We start from the raw sequence: 15,794 nt of genomic DNA, 5'->3' as shown, positions 1-15,794 counted from the left end.
CTCAGATCCCCCTAGCAATGCCTCTGTGCACGGCACAGCTGGGGAACCCAGCTATAGCCCCGATCCATCATTTATATGGCCTGGTGTGAAGAACAATACATACACAATGGCATGACTACATTTCATAGTAACATTAGGAAATGGAAACCTTTCATGGACTATGGGATCTTTATTTGAGCGACTTCGTCCAGGGTCTATCGGATTTCCACATCTGGGCGAACGAACAGAACGAAAACATACAGTTCACTATGGTGAGTGATCCAGAGTAAGTTAATTTCTTAATCTCACCTTATGTCACAGGAATGGTACGCTTACATGTCTTTGCAACAAAATATTGAATAACCAATGCATTTATAACGAAAAATATATAACGACAAAACTTAGCACTTTTTTTATTTTTTTGGGGGCGGTCCCCCTCCAAACCCTCGTTTCCCACCCCTAAAAACCCACCCCAACTGTTTCTCCACAAGATTTAATCCTTCCCCCACCCCACATACATTTTCATTATGTTTTTCGTTATATCATTATCATTCTATAATCATTCATTATAGAATGTTCGTTATAAAGACTGTATACCGAACGGTACTATTGAATGCATTTTATCTAAAAAATCTACTAACAGTAACACCTTGTTAGTTTCCATCCTACCGCGTTGAAAGAGAATCTTCCATTCCGCCAATATCTTCGACTCAGACAAAACTGTACCAATCTGGAAGACTTTTATCTCTATGCAAGTCAGTTGGACAACCGGCTTAGACCGTGAGGGTACCCGGAAAAATGAGTTTCTAAATCCCACAAGAGGCCACACTTTAAACCCCAGGAGACGTTTTGGGAACAAAAAAGTTGTGAAGAAGACGGAGACAGATTGACATGTGTGACAACATATTAGTCACACGCTGCACATTTCCGCTGTATGATGAAGACATTTTGGCCACTAGTGTGCATTGCATTATCCAACGAACCATTGACTCGCATGGCTCTACAAAAGGTCCAGAAATTTCAAAGAGTATTTAATACACCCCCAATGTCAAAGGCATTTAACAAAAAGGCTGCTGTGGGACTTGCGGTCCTTAACAGGCCACTACCCTTGGGGGTCATGCAAAGGCTGCAGATTTACCAGGAAATGTAAATCCTTCATGGACCCAGGTCAAAACTGGGAGATAAGGCACTTTTCTAATTGTAAAAGAGCAAATGCAATCTACTGTATAGAGTGCTCGTGGGGAAAACAAGATATTGGTCAAACAACCAGACCTGTGCATAAACGGAGGTGCAGGAAGCGCCCATGGTGACACATTTTGTCACACACAGACACTTACCCGTTGACATCGTCTGGTGGGTGATTGATGTAGTGGCTCCGTCTCCAGGAGTCAATTCAAACAGCGCTCTGCACCACAAGGAGACGTGGAGGATCTGTAAATTCCAGGCCCACAATGAAGGCCTAAATGAAGAACTTCTTTTCAATTAACATCTATCAAAGCTTCCCGAACCTCACATTCGTTGTCAGTGGAAACTTATATATAACTTGTATCCCCCCATGTATATGCTGCATGAACCAGGGGTAGGGACGGATTTAGATCTCGACCTCGTCACATTGATTATTGAAGCAAGGGTACGTTTCAGCCTCACACAACATGATGGCTGCCTCAGTGCGGCTGGGCGCAACCCAAGTGGTGTCTTTACTTTACTTTATCACATTTACACCGTGCACCAAATGACCCTGAGGCTTATGGGCGCAACAGACAGACAACAAATAACATAAACCTCACAACTATAGCAGCGGGCCCACCAGGATAGATCAGAAGTGACAGTCCCACAGAGAGAGACAGACAATCTATCTAAATAGAAATGTCTTCAGTTTTTTCTACAACTGAGCAGTGGAAAAGGTAAGCCGCGAGCAGCTCAGTCGCTTTCTCCTTATGGAGATGTCGAGTTTACATCTCAAAGATCAAGATTTCGCGAACTTCAGATTGGGTCCTAGAGGAATTACAAACAATTTGTATCCCCTCACTTATACGTTGCATGAATCAGGGATACTAGAGAAAAATCAGAATTCGTCCTAGTTACACTGACCATTGAGGTAAAGGTATGTTTCAGCCCCACACAACATGGCGACGCTTTAGTGCAGTTCAGCACTACCCAGATCGTTTCTGAAAAAAGAAGCCATGAGCGGTCTAGTTGCTCTCCCTGCTCAGAGATGTTGAGTCTACATTTAAAGATCGTGCCAAGTAGCCGTGAGTAGACCAATGCGAGCAAATGCGATGCGGTCACCGACGAGCAGTTGAGAAAGTCCTGAGCGCATACAGAACAGGTTATGTTATGTTACTCAGGTTTATAATGCACGAGTACACCCAAAGGCATCTTGGCGCAAGTACGGGTGAGTAGGACTAGGGACTGCGGTACTGTTGCAGAACAGTAATCAACGTGTAATATATCACACATTTGCAGTACTGTCACTGAGGTTTAAACTATACAGCATGAACAAATTCCCTCTATGCACTTTGATATGTTGCTATATTACGCTTTGTCCACATGGCCAGCTGATCTACAATTAGTAGGATTTGTGTAGCATCAATTTTACATGCAGATGTGTTTACAAAACACCCGCAACCGACACGAGTCACAAAAGTGATCTGCCAGCACCTAAAAATCTCCTAGTGCGATTTGCGAAGGTTCACAGGTTATCTGAGATTGGTCTCCCAGCCTGGATCTGCCCAAACCGCCTTAGGAACCATACATTTTCAGGGAAGTTTGGGAGAAATTCAGGCAGCTTCCCGATGACAAAATAACGTAAAAAGCGTCACAATGGGAGAGAAATTGTAGGTGAAAGTGGGGGGGTTCTGGTGTGGATGGGTGGGTAGGAGTTAGCAAGATGAAATGGAGTTCTGTACTTCTGTGAAGGCTCTGCAAGTAGGATACTACTTCTGTTAAACTCTGCAGTACGATATCTCAATAGATTAATGCACTTACCGCATAGACTATGTGTAACCTGCAGGCCCCAGGTTTGAATCTGGGTAAGAGGAACTCAGCCTTTCATCCTTGTGATATTGATCAAATTAGTAAAGTTGAAGTGGGGCATTGTAAGATCGCACGTCATAACAGCAGAGCCAGTCACATGTTAGGCAGGCCTGGGTGTGCTTTTCATTAGTCAGAGGTTGACTCAACACAATGAGTATTGTTGAGCTTTATAATATTAGAAACTAGGGATTTTATAACGGACACAGACCTTTGAAAAGCCTGGAGGGCTAGGGAAAAAGTCAGTCATGCATTAGGGTTACGTGAGGTTTCATCCCGCCCAGCCTGCTTCCATGAAGACTACTAAGGTTATTTATTTAATAACAGTGGAGTCCATGGCTGCAGGTCAATGATCTCAGAAAGGCCAGTAGGGCCGTGAGCTAGAGTCAGACGCATGGTTTCTTTAATAAAGAAACAAGCAGACCAGCCATTGGTCATTTGGAGACGTTGCTTTCCTTGGGCGCCCTATCAGGAAAGGTTCTGACCTATCCCATTAAGTCTATACTGTTCTTGCTTTGAACATGTGTTGTCAGGAAATTGTCTGACCTCTTAAACCCAATGTTTACAGCAACATTTCCTCAGGATGAATGTCCAAAGTTGAAACCAAATCTGTCAACTGAATCCTGGGGCGGATAGTTTAGGGGCAACGTATTCACCTTGGAAACAAGACAATGCAACCTCTGGGTATTAAGCACGTTATAAATAACCAATTAGAATTATAATCTATAAAATATTCTGCCCAACCTGAACCCATCTGAATACATTGAAAATCGGATCATCCTGAATTCTGTCGCATTTATTCGCCCAGACTTAATAATAATGCTGGGTTTAGGCTCAAGGGGTATTACAATGTTTACTCCCCGACACCAAAGTATTCTTTAGTCTCCACATAGGTTTGTAATATGTCTCACAAGCCGAGCGGGCAGCCAGGCTGCTACCTGTCTAATCGCTGGAAACCTATCTACGGCTGAACAACAGCTCCAAAAGCACAATAATCTCTGCTTAGAATTTTTTATTTTTTTTATTTTTTTATTTTCAAAAAGTTCATAACAGAGAAACAGTATGTACATAATATAACATCATGTGATAATCATAACAAAGCCAACAGAACTATATACACCTTCTTAGATTGAAGACAAAGCTCATCAAATAGTTTCTAAGAGATCTCACGGTATGTGGAGAAACGTCATTTAGGTGATTTCACTGTTAACTCACAAGCGAATAGCGTATGTCCTGTGCCCTATGGCACACTCACCGTTTAAAGCAGGGTGGGTAGCCGGAACCCTAAAGCGAGCTGTCAGCTGGCACCCCAGGGTTCCACCTCCACTTCTTGCTTTGCCACGCTGGCGACTGGACGGTTTCCCGTGAGAAGCCGCCCTCTCATTTTGATCTACAGAATGTGCCGCTTGCACAATGATCCACTTCCCAGCAGCGGCTCCTGCATAATGGGTGAGGGAGCATTGACCCACCCATGTAGACAAGCCGCCAAGCAAGCCCGGTAAAACCCCTAAGTGCACGCACAGCTGCAGCAAGCGGTTTCCTTTTGACAGTTCGTACCCCAATGCGCATGTCCAGTGAGCCTTGCAAGGACAGGGGCGTTGTGCTTCCCCAGCTTTGCATGGCCCATTGGGGTACTGGAGCTCTGATTGTGCAAGGGGGTGCTCCTGCACCTCTCCACGCATTAAGAGGTTCTGGGCGTACTCCAGGGGGTGCCCAGGCTCCTGCGTGCATGTGCAGGAACCAGGAAGATCTCCCTGGTTCCTGTTCATGTTGCGCAGGAGTAACCCTGTTGTAACCATGTAACCATGTCGCACAACCCTAGTAAGGTAGCTGCTTGTCTGACTCATTCTCCTCCCCCTTCCCTAACTGTTTTTTCCTTCCTCTCCCCCACCAGCACTATCTGATATGTCATCAGGTCTAGTACAAAAGTTGCTTGTTTTGTTCTTCTCCTCCCTGTTCCTCCCCCACCTCTTGTTCAATTCGGCACTACCAACATTGTCGTCAGGCCTAGTAATGTAACCGCTTTTCTGTCTCATTCTCTTCCCGCCCCCCTCCCCTCCTTATCACTGTCAAAAGCTCTTGCACTATCAGAACTTAAAAGAATGTCACTGTATTCTCCCTTGTTCCCTCCCTGCCTTGAAGCGCTTTGAAACACATTGTGTATAGGCGCTAAATAAATAAACAATCAATCAAGCAGGAGCCGGAGAGCCATCATGGGACCTGGAGGAGGGGATTTTGGACCAGGGCTGCTGGTATGAAGCAAACATTGTATGTGAATGTCTGCGTGACTACCTGTGTATGAATGAGTTAAGTTTGGGTGTGCGGTTGAATGAAAGAGTGTATGTTATGTGTGCGTGGGTGAACGAGTTATGAAAGAGTGTATGTTATGTGTGCGTGGGTGAACGAGTTATGAAAGATCTTAATGAGTATGGGTGCCTGGGTGAATGTGTATGACTGCGTGAAAAATGCACCCCTCCCAACGGGCCCCCAAAGTCAGGGGCCTGCTCACAAGTATGGGAGTGGGCCTCTAATTTAAAGGCATGGGCTAGTAAAAATTTTTATTGTCCCTACGGGTCGGCCACGTTTTTTTAAGGCTAAGTGGCTCGATTTTAGAAAACTTTCCTATGGACCTTACCCGAGTTTTCGTCCATTGAACGCACGCGAAAACAAGCATCAGGGAGCCGCCATTTTCTGATAATCCTATCTTTTCCCCGATCGCCCTGGCTGACCTGCTTTTGCTGCACTAAATCAATTCCCCCGCCCCTGAGCCTGTCATCAGCAGACTCGTACCGCCCATTTCCCAACGCCAAAGCACGTCTCGTGTCAACATTCGCTGCGCTTCAGCTAATGACGTGTCGCCATGGAAATGGCAGGACGCCTCTCTCCTCAATAAGTATAAACAGACCGTTTCACAACACACAGCAGCCGATTTTCGATTCCATTCCTCTCTCTGTGTTACTTTGAGTATTCTGTGACTGGTTTCAGTGCTCTGGTCAGCTACCTTCGCCGCTTGTAGCCCGTGTGAACAGATACCAGTACCACTGCTATAAATTATTTTAGTTTGTTTAACACACAATGGCTACAATAATGCCCTACATGTACGAGCCTGAGTATACCGAGGAGGAACTACTGGAAAGGGAAGCACGCGAAAACGATGGGGATTCGGACGGCAGTTGGCAGGACGAATCAACAGATGAAGAGCCTGGGCCTAGTTGAATGGACGGCGTCTCCACCTGGTGCACATGCAATCGGTGCGAGCTAATGCCAAGTGAGGACGAGAACTGCTGCTGCCTAGAAAACTCGGGATGCCTGGCCTACATTTCGGAAGGCGAGCCACGACCGCAATGCATCACCGAGCTGCCAGACTTCAGGGCAGCCTGCCTCACACGGGCCGTGTTGAGAATAATGATGGTGCTTATGCACGAACTTCGAGCAACTGTTCGTCCTCGTAATCCGAGTAATGAGTAAGTATACTCTGCTTGTCATGCCACTCCTATTTCATGGTCTACTATATCCAAAATTACATCTACATATCATTGTAACGCATGTAAGTCGTTGAATAGTGTGCATTGTCTAGATAGCATTTGTCCGTGTAAAATGCCATTAGTTACAAGAATTGTCATTGACAACAAACGTTTATTAAACTTATCTTGGTCATTTAAAAACAGTTTGTTTCATTCCTTTTCACAGGTGGTACAGGCTGGTGGCCTGTCGTTCCTTTACATGGTGGCTTCACGGGAGGCTTGGACACCGCGTTCGAAGAGTGATACCCTCCTGTGCCGTTCGTGCCATTAGAGAAACGTTCCCGAGTGACAGCAGTCAGTACAGGGGATTTTCTCTCGCTGTGCTGCAACCTGACCTGTATAATCTTTAAAGTCTTGTATTTTTGTGTCATGAAAATAAGATACAAAATAAAACACCACATATATTTTAACAACGGTTGTCTCGATTTTTTAAATGAATCAAGTGTGTCTCCATTCAAGGATGGATGTCAGACATCTGTGCTCCGAATGGGTGAAGGTCTGGTTGCTGTGAAGCAGGGTGGTCACTATCTATCTAAGCTAACATAACATATTCTCGATAATGCATGCACTAAAACACACATGTTCAAAGTCTTTCAGTAGGTTATGTCTCTATAAAAGTCACACATATATCTATACTAACATTTACCATTGGATTATACAGTCTTGAGCACTATAATACACCGGTTGAAGTGTGGGTCTGTGCTCACAAGAATCTCCGGTATGTGGCATTTGTTATTGATAAGCAACGATATACTATCATTGATATAAAGGCAATATACTTTATATTGATATAAAGGCGGTTCGCGCCGGTGGATGCGCGCTGGCATGGGGGGCTGTCAGGGGCGCGAAAGGCCAAGGTGCCAAACTACATGTACACTTCAAAAGGTGTCCCACGCCAAGGGGCCATTGTTCACATGGTCTCCTCAGACCCCGTGTCTCCAGGCAGGCCTCCCCTTGAAGCAGGCCGCCCCCCTGCAATCCACATAAGTGTGTCTCCATTCAACAGCCTTCCTGTGCCTTATCTGCACGCCCCAGGCCCATCCATCCCACCCCTTCTATCAAAGGCGATTCGCACCCGGGGATGAGCGCTGGCATGGGGGGCTGTCACGGGCGTGAACAGCCAAGGTGCCAAACAGCATGTGCACTTCAAAAGGTTTCCCACGCCAAGGGGCCATCGGTCACATGGCCTCCTCAGACCCCCGTGTCTCCAGGCAGGCCTGCCCTTTAGCAGGCGCCCCCCTAATACCACGACATACATACGTCATTCATTCACAAACACACCCCAGTTTCTAATACTTTAAAAACCACTCGATATGTCTCATGAGAACATCTTTGTGCTTTGCAAGTCAACTCCTGAACGTGCTACCTGGGAACCACTGAGATCTATGCTAATCTGCTCATCGTCGTGCTATCCGTGAACTTCTGTGACCGCTTCGAGCATACCCATCAGTGCGCTACCTGTGGCCATCCACCTATTCTCCCGCAACATACTGCTCTGCTGGCTGAATCCAACTGTTTGTTGGTCAAGGTAAGGCCATGTATCCTGGTCATATTTCGCAGATTTTTAAATTTCTATCTATTTTCGAGTAGAGTACACAATAGTGCTATGTTCATTGGTCTCATTGGTATTGACTTGAGTTTCCATTGCTATGCTATAAATAGATCTATTTATTTTCATCTGTGTCTATTGTCATTGAATTGCATCCTTCGGGGGTCCAGTCTATAATGTAAGCATGTTTCCTTCTCGTGCAAGACAGAACATCCAAGGGACGAGTCACATGTTCAGATTTCAGTCATATCAATTATACATTTCTGCAACTTATGCAAATACTAAGCAGCACATAATGAACTGGTATAGTTCCTGCGACCAAAACTAACCTTGCATTGATCATTGTATGATTCATTTACTTTTGTATCAAATCTTTACTCTTGAAGATTGTATAATAATGTCGATATTTACTTTTCAGATTTATTAACAGTGCCTGTCTGTTCGATTAGCGGTTGCCCTTCGAAGACCCATGCGAAATCTGAAGGAACTACAATGCATGTATTCCCGAAAACTGTTGATCGAATAAGAGAATGGATCAGACATTGCGGATATTCACTGGATGAGCTGGAAACTAGAGTCCAACAAGTCTTAGAGGACAAAAGGGGTGATCGATACCGCATCTGCAGCCGGCACTTTTCCTTGGACATGTACACAACTTCTTGGGTAACAAAGAAGAATAAACGGCGAACGACACGGAAATTGCGCGAAAACGCTTTTCCCACTCTATTCGTCCACATTCCGCCACCGGTGAGTCAAGTGTCCGGATTTAGCTTTCGGCCTTGCGGTAGTGTGTAGCTGAATGGATTAATTGATATTGTAGGCGTTCTATCCCTTGTAATAATTTCGATATTGATATGAGTGTATAGTTTTTTGAATAATGACATTTATCAATATATTCTTTTTCGATTTCATAACCCACAAACGCAATGGATATATATATGGGGACAGGGAACTGTGCTGTATTGAGCATTTTTCAAGTATTCTGTCGGCTTACATGGCTATTTTTAATATTGGCATTTCATTATCAATCATTAATTGACCTTTACAACTTCTTGACTATCCCTTGAATCTGAAGCAAGAACATTCTACATCCTTGACGTGGTCGCAGTTATCAACCACTTCTAGCGCGTATCAGGTAATCTTACTAGGCTAATCCGCTACATACTTGTTTTATGCATGTCAAGTAATAGTTTTATTCTATCGTGTAATTATTTTACCGAATGTTTGATTACTGCTTTCCAATTGATATACACCTTAGTTATCATCCACTGGTGTTTGTTTTCAGTTATAATTAGTGTTATCCATACTAATGCAAGTACTGTCTTTCAGGGAGATGCTGAAGCGTCCGCCACATCTACAACATTTCTAGATGTTTTTCAACATCAGGAGGTATGGATACTGACAGCTCCATCGAGCATCATCATCAGAGCTGGAATTCTTGTCGTTTGATTGTTCTACACAATGTTTCATTCGTGGTTAGCCGTTGATATGTACCTGTGCTGTCGACCCCAGGTGTGTGTTATGTTTTCACAATTGTAATCCTCACTAATGCAAGTACTATGTTTCAGGCAGTTGATGGAGCGTCAACCCCTGCACTTGATGCAGAGCCTGACATTCAAGTATACGAATCGGCGCAACAGCTTTCGGAAGTGCGCACTACATTTGCAACATCCATAGATATTCTTCAGCAGCACGAGGTATGGATAATGACAGCTCCATCATGCGTGATCATATAACGTGATTCCATTTGCTGTACTTTCTTTCCTATTAACGCAAGTACTGTGTTTCAGGGAGACGACGTAGCTTCCACCACAATCACAACATCTCATTTAGATGATGCAGATGTAAAGGAATCGTTGAAATAAGTTGATGAAATGTGATCATATTTGGATTTTCCTTGATTCTTTTGGACAATGCATCTTTCGCGGTTATCTCTTTATATGTACCTGTGCGTTCGACCCCAAGTGTGTGTTATGTTTCCAATATTGAAAACCATACTAATCCAACTACTGTGTTTCAGGGAGATGACGGAGCTTCCACCACAATCACAACATCTCATTTAGATGATGCAGATGTAAAGGAATCGTTGAAATAAGTTGATGAAATGTGATCATATTTGGATTTTCCTTGATTCTTTTGGACAATGCATCATTTGCGGTTATCTCTTTATATGTACCTGTGCCGTCAACCCCAAGCGTGTGTTGTGTTTCCAATATTGAAAAGCATACTAATGCAAGTACAGTGTTTCAGGGAGATGCGGATGCCTCCTCTCCAATACAACCATTCATGGCAGTCCATGCAGAGCCAGAGGTATGGATACTGACAGTTCCATCGAAATAGATCATCACTGGTCGAATACTTGTCGTTTGATTGTTGCACACAATGTTTAAATAGTATTTGGCTATTGAGATGTACCTGTGTGTTCGTCCTCACGTGTGTTTTATGCTAACAATATTTTGATACATAGTAATGAAAGTACTATGTTTCAGGGAGACGATGGAGCCTCATTCCGTGCTGTCTATGCGGGTACAGAAAATATAGTCGTTGCAGCGCAAGAGGAAGGGAGGACATGCGGAACCGAATCAGAGCTACAGCGTGCAGATGTTGAAGGTCGAGTCAAAAAAGTTGCAAAGAAAAAAAAACAAAAAAAGGTTAGTTACAAACAGTTCGTAACTTTAAAAACATGTTTGTTCTGGGGACTATTTTATGTTTTTTTCCAGTCAATTCTACTACACTCCATCTTGTGTTTAAACTGAACATCCCTTTTCCAATCTCTTTTCCAGTTACCCGTGGGTGTCAGAACTATACACACACAGACAGTGAAGTGAATGAGAGATGTGGCTTGCCAGACCGTGTACACTATGGAGGAACTATTAATTGAGGCGAGGCGTTTTCAGGCTCGAGATGCTCATGTCCAATGGCCAGAACATGAATTAATTGTATTTGGAGACTACAGCAAAGTTGCATTGGACCATAGCTACAGTGCGACCGCACCACCACAAGAAGATGTTATTGAATGTATTGAAGATAGCTCTGAAGTAGTTGCAGATCAATTTACACAATCTACACCCGCCAAACATTTGCCACCAAAAAACCTGTCGACATTGTTGTGTTCTCCCATCAATGTTGAAGTAATAGATGTTGAAATGACAGAGAATGAACCAGCCGCAGCATCCATAGACGCATCAGAACTTGATATCAGCGATATTACTTTCCAATGTGTTGAAATCTCCACAACGTCAAAGGCCGAAACAACGTTGATGCAGGATGACAGTCTAATGAAAGAGAGCAAATACATTGTATTCGACAGTTGTTTGATGGAAATTATAAGTATGCTGAAATGTGTGCATTCCATTAGAGGAAAAGTATGTGGGAAGCCATTGATTAATGTGACTCGTCAAATAAAAGTCAGTAACGTCAAAATAAATGCCGCCTGTAGATTAAATCATAGGTTCTCATGGTCTGCACAACCGATGCTGGGGAAACTGCCAGCAGGCAATCTACTGTGTGCAGCTGCATCACTTTTTAGTGGCTCCAGTTTTAGAAAGTTAGAGGCTTTCTTTCAGTTTGTGGGACTCCATTTCATTTCTAAAGCGCTGTACTAAACATACCAACGTGATTATCTGTTTCCGGCCATTAGTGATGCTTGGAAAATTGAACAATTGTCTCTAGCAAGTACATTCGAAGGCAAACGATTTAGGCTAGCCGGTGATGGACAGTGCGACAGCCCTGGATTTTCTGCCAAGTACTGCACCTACCACTTTCAGGACATGGATAGTAAGAAAATTGTGAGTTCAGTGGTCGTGCAGGTTACACAATGTACATCCTCAGTGGCCATGGAGAAACTAGGTTTTATAAAATCAGTGGAATATCTCCAATTGAGGGGAATGCACATCGACCTCATAGCCACGGATAGACACGTTTCAATTGCCAAGACAATGAGAGAGCAGGTCCCACATATTAAACATCAATTTGACGTATGGCATCTTTCTAAATCAATCAATAAGAAAATCTCGGCTGCAGGGAAAAAAAAGGTTTTGAAAGTATTTTGCAGTGGTCACATTCTATCACCAACCATCTTTGGTGGAGCTCAAAAACTTGTGAGGGGTCAGTGGAAATACTACTTGAAAAATGGCGGTCACTGATGCACCACTCTACCAACGTTCACCGCTGGACAGCAAATGAACATTTCCACCAATTTGAACATGGCCCTTTGTCCCCAGAGGAGGCAGGGAAGAAGAAGTGGTTGATTCCATCTTCACCGACACACAAAGCCATTGAGAAGATTGTTTTCGACAAAACTCTATCAAGAGATTTGAGAGGACTGACAGAATTCTGTCACACTGGAGATTTGGAGGTGTTCCACAATATGTGCCTAAGGTACAGGCCAAAGCGCTTGCATTTTAGCTTTCGGGGCATGAAACATCGCACTCTACTAGCGGTCTTGGCCCATAACAGCAATGTCGGACGTGAACAATCTAGGACTAGGGGTAAAGTAAGGATGCCTCGCTACACTAAGGTGTTTTCAAAACGAAGTAAGCAATGGGTGATCAAACCAGTCTATGATGAAATGCAGTTCGACTTTGTGAAAGGCCTTATTGTTGCTGTGTTAGAGAAGCACAGATATGGAATTTCGGACGTTTCTGTGCAGAGCTGTGATCCATTGCCACCGAACATTGCGACTGTGCCATGCCCACCCGAAGCACAGCTGATTGTGAAGTACAATTCCCGGTTTAAATAATTGCAATACGATTGTCTTTTTGTAAATAAATGTTATTGTACAGTGTACCTGTAAACCTAACCCCTACCTTCACCATCATGGGTGGCGAACAAGCTGGGTGTCATCTTTGAATTCTCTCTATTCACCTCACATATGTGTATGTATATATTTTTCTCATGTCTCATCTCATGTAAATGTAAATGCTGCGCACTGTTAACGGAGGGGAGGCTTGCGTATTGCAAATAATAAAAGAAACAAACAAAGAATAAATCTCACTTTTAACTCAACTCCTGTGGTACTTTATACTTTCCCTGACCTTCCGCCAAAAATTAAATGTCTGGGCTGCAAAGCTCGCAGACAACGGGGACAAAATTGGGGCACTTAGAATGCACCAGCCAAGCGGGCCGTGGCATTTGGGAGAGAAGCCAGTTCGCATTTGCACATTGAGGCGCACTACATAGATGGATTCTAAACTTCAAGTTCTCACAGATGCCTATACTACGTGATGTTGCAAATAAAGAATGCGAAGGACAGCGCCCAGATGAGGCCCACAAGTCGCACTGGAAGTATAAGGGTCTATTGTTTTTTGACCTTATAACAGGAACCATGCCGAAAGAACTACATTTGAAGGGAGTGCGCAATAACGTAAGAGACGATAAGGCAGAAAATTCAGAAACTAGACCGAGTTTCAGTTTTAGGTCAGTATACGAAAAATCATTGTCAAGAGCACGGTCCGTTTTACAGACTGCATTACGAAGAGACACAATGGAAATTTCAAATATAATGTAAGTAAATCTTTACACGCTTTTATACCGGAATGAAGATTTAATGAATGGATGCATGAATAAATGAATGAATGAAGAGCTAGGAAAAGCAAGTAAAACTGTTCGTAGTGGGCACATGGGCATGCAGGTCCACTGATCTCACCGATCTCGCTCCTTGGCCCAGCCACTTTTCCCTGCACTACGGGACTGTCTCTGTATCCTTCAGCCCCTTCTCCCGGCATTTACCTTGCACTTGCCACCAGCTGGCCCTTTTATTTAATTTGTATTCAACTAACCATGTACAGCCCTTCCCCATGCGCGATCAGAAAGACACCTGGCCTAGTAGGATCGTTGTCTGTCTGCCCTTGTTCCCCACCTGCCTCGTCACGCCTAGAAACACTTGAGTATAGGCGCGTTACAAATGCCATATCATATATCATATCATTCCTCACGCATGTAGACTGTCGTTTATCATTGTGTGTTGGCCTCGATTTATCTCGTTACTTTTCGCATTGATTTTAGAGATGAACATACTCCATTGAACTATCCTTGCAAGCAAATAGTTTCTGATCGGCCGTAATAAATAAAATGAGTAATATTAATGAAGTTCGGCTAGCGAGACTAATTATCATTTTTTTGTTTTCATAACAGGTATTTGATCCCTTATTGCCACTGCCATCTGTTTGAGACACCGGCGGATGGATTCTTCAGCAGACACCTGCAGCTTCGTGTCAACAACTGGAGCACGATCACCATATTATGGGACGATCGCCAAGGGCCCACATGCCCTTACGCTGTACTAGTGGCTAGAAGCAACATATGAACCTTTAGGCTGGACTAGTGCCTAGTTGATGGAAGAGCCTTGCGGTTCACCGTGCTTCCAAAGTGATTCTTTTTACGAAAATGAACACCCTGTGTACCATAAAGGAACAGCGCGTGACTCAAGATGAAACGGAACAGTTATTGCGGATACAGATAAAAGAAAATAAATGGCTTCCGGAGTTCATATGTCAATTGCTGAATATTCTCTAAACATTTAATGTCAAATAAATGTACTTTACCAAAAGTACCGTGTTGCTGTTTCATTTTAAAGTACAGTTTCATATTCCAAATTGTGGCACGCTGTGTTGTGAGTTCATCTGTGTTGGTTTCCGTGTTCTGTGTGGAGTCGCGCAGAAGACGACTGGGCGCGTTTGCCTCCGCAGCACATTAACGTCACGGGGAGAGGCGGGGAATATGAATGTTTTGATAATGTCAGCCTCAGGGGCGGGGGAATTGATTTAGTGCCGCAAAACCAGGTCAGCCAGGGCGATCGGGGAAAAGATAGGATTATCAGAAAATGGCGGCTCCCTGGTGCTTGTTTTCACGTGCGTTCAATGGACGAAAACTCGGGTAAGGTCCATAGGAAAGTTTTCTAAAATCGAGCCACTTAGCCTTAAAAAAACATGGCCGACCCGTAGGGACAATAAAAATGTTTACTAGACCATGCCTTTAAGGGTGCAGAGGGAGGGGGCGCCCCCAAATCAGAGGCCTGCTCCCCTGAATGGTGAGAGCCTCTCACTGTGTTGGTGAGCGGTCCTCTGATTTGGGGGTACTCCCTTCCCCCACGCCTCTAAAACAGAGGCCAGCTCACGTGAGCAGGTCTCTGATTTTGGGATGCAAGGGGTGGGACCAACACAGTAAACTGCGCCCATCATGCTGGTGAGCAGGCCTCTGATTTGGGCACTCCCTTCCCCCACGCCTCTAAAACAGAGGCCAGCTCACTTGAACAGATCTCTGATTTTGGGATGCAAGTGGTGGGACCAGCACAGTAAACTGCGCTCACCGTGCAGGGGAGCGGGCCTCTGATTTGGGGGTACTTCCTTCCCCCACGCCTCTAAAACAGAGGCCAGCTCACATGAACAGGTCTCTGATTTTGGGATGCAAATGGTGGCACAAACACAGCAAACTGCGCTCACCGTGCTCGTGAGCAGGCCTCTGATTTGATATGATATGATATGGCATTTATAATGTGCCTATACACAAGTGTTTCAAGGTGCGACGAGGCAAGAGAGGGGGAACACAGGCAACAATCCTACTAGGCCAGGTGTCATTCAGATCACGCAAGTGCGTGGGAAGGGAAGGAGGAGAAGTGCGGGGGGAAGGGGGAGAGTACAGTGCAGTACATGGGATAAGAAAATAAATAACAATAAGAATAAGTACGGCCAGCAGGTTGAAAGTGCAAG

This window comes from Ambystoma mexicanum, chromosome 3p, assembly GCF_040938575.1.
Source record: "Ambystoma mexicanum isolate Mex_15411 chromosome 3p, UKY_AmexF1_1, whole genome shotgun sequence".
Taxonomy (NCBI): Eukaryota; Metazoa; Chordata; class Amphibia; order Caudata; family Ambystomatidae; genus Ambystoma; species Ambystoma mexicanum.
Note: the sequence above shows the minus strand (reverse complement) of the source record.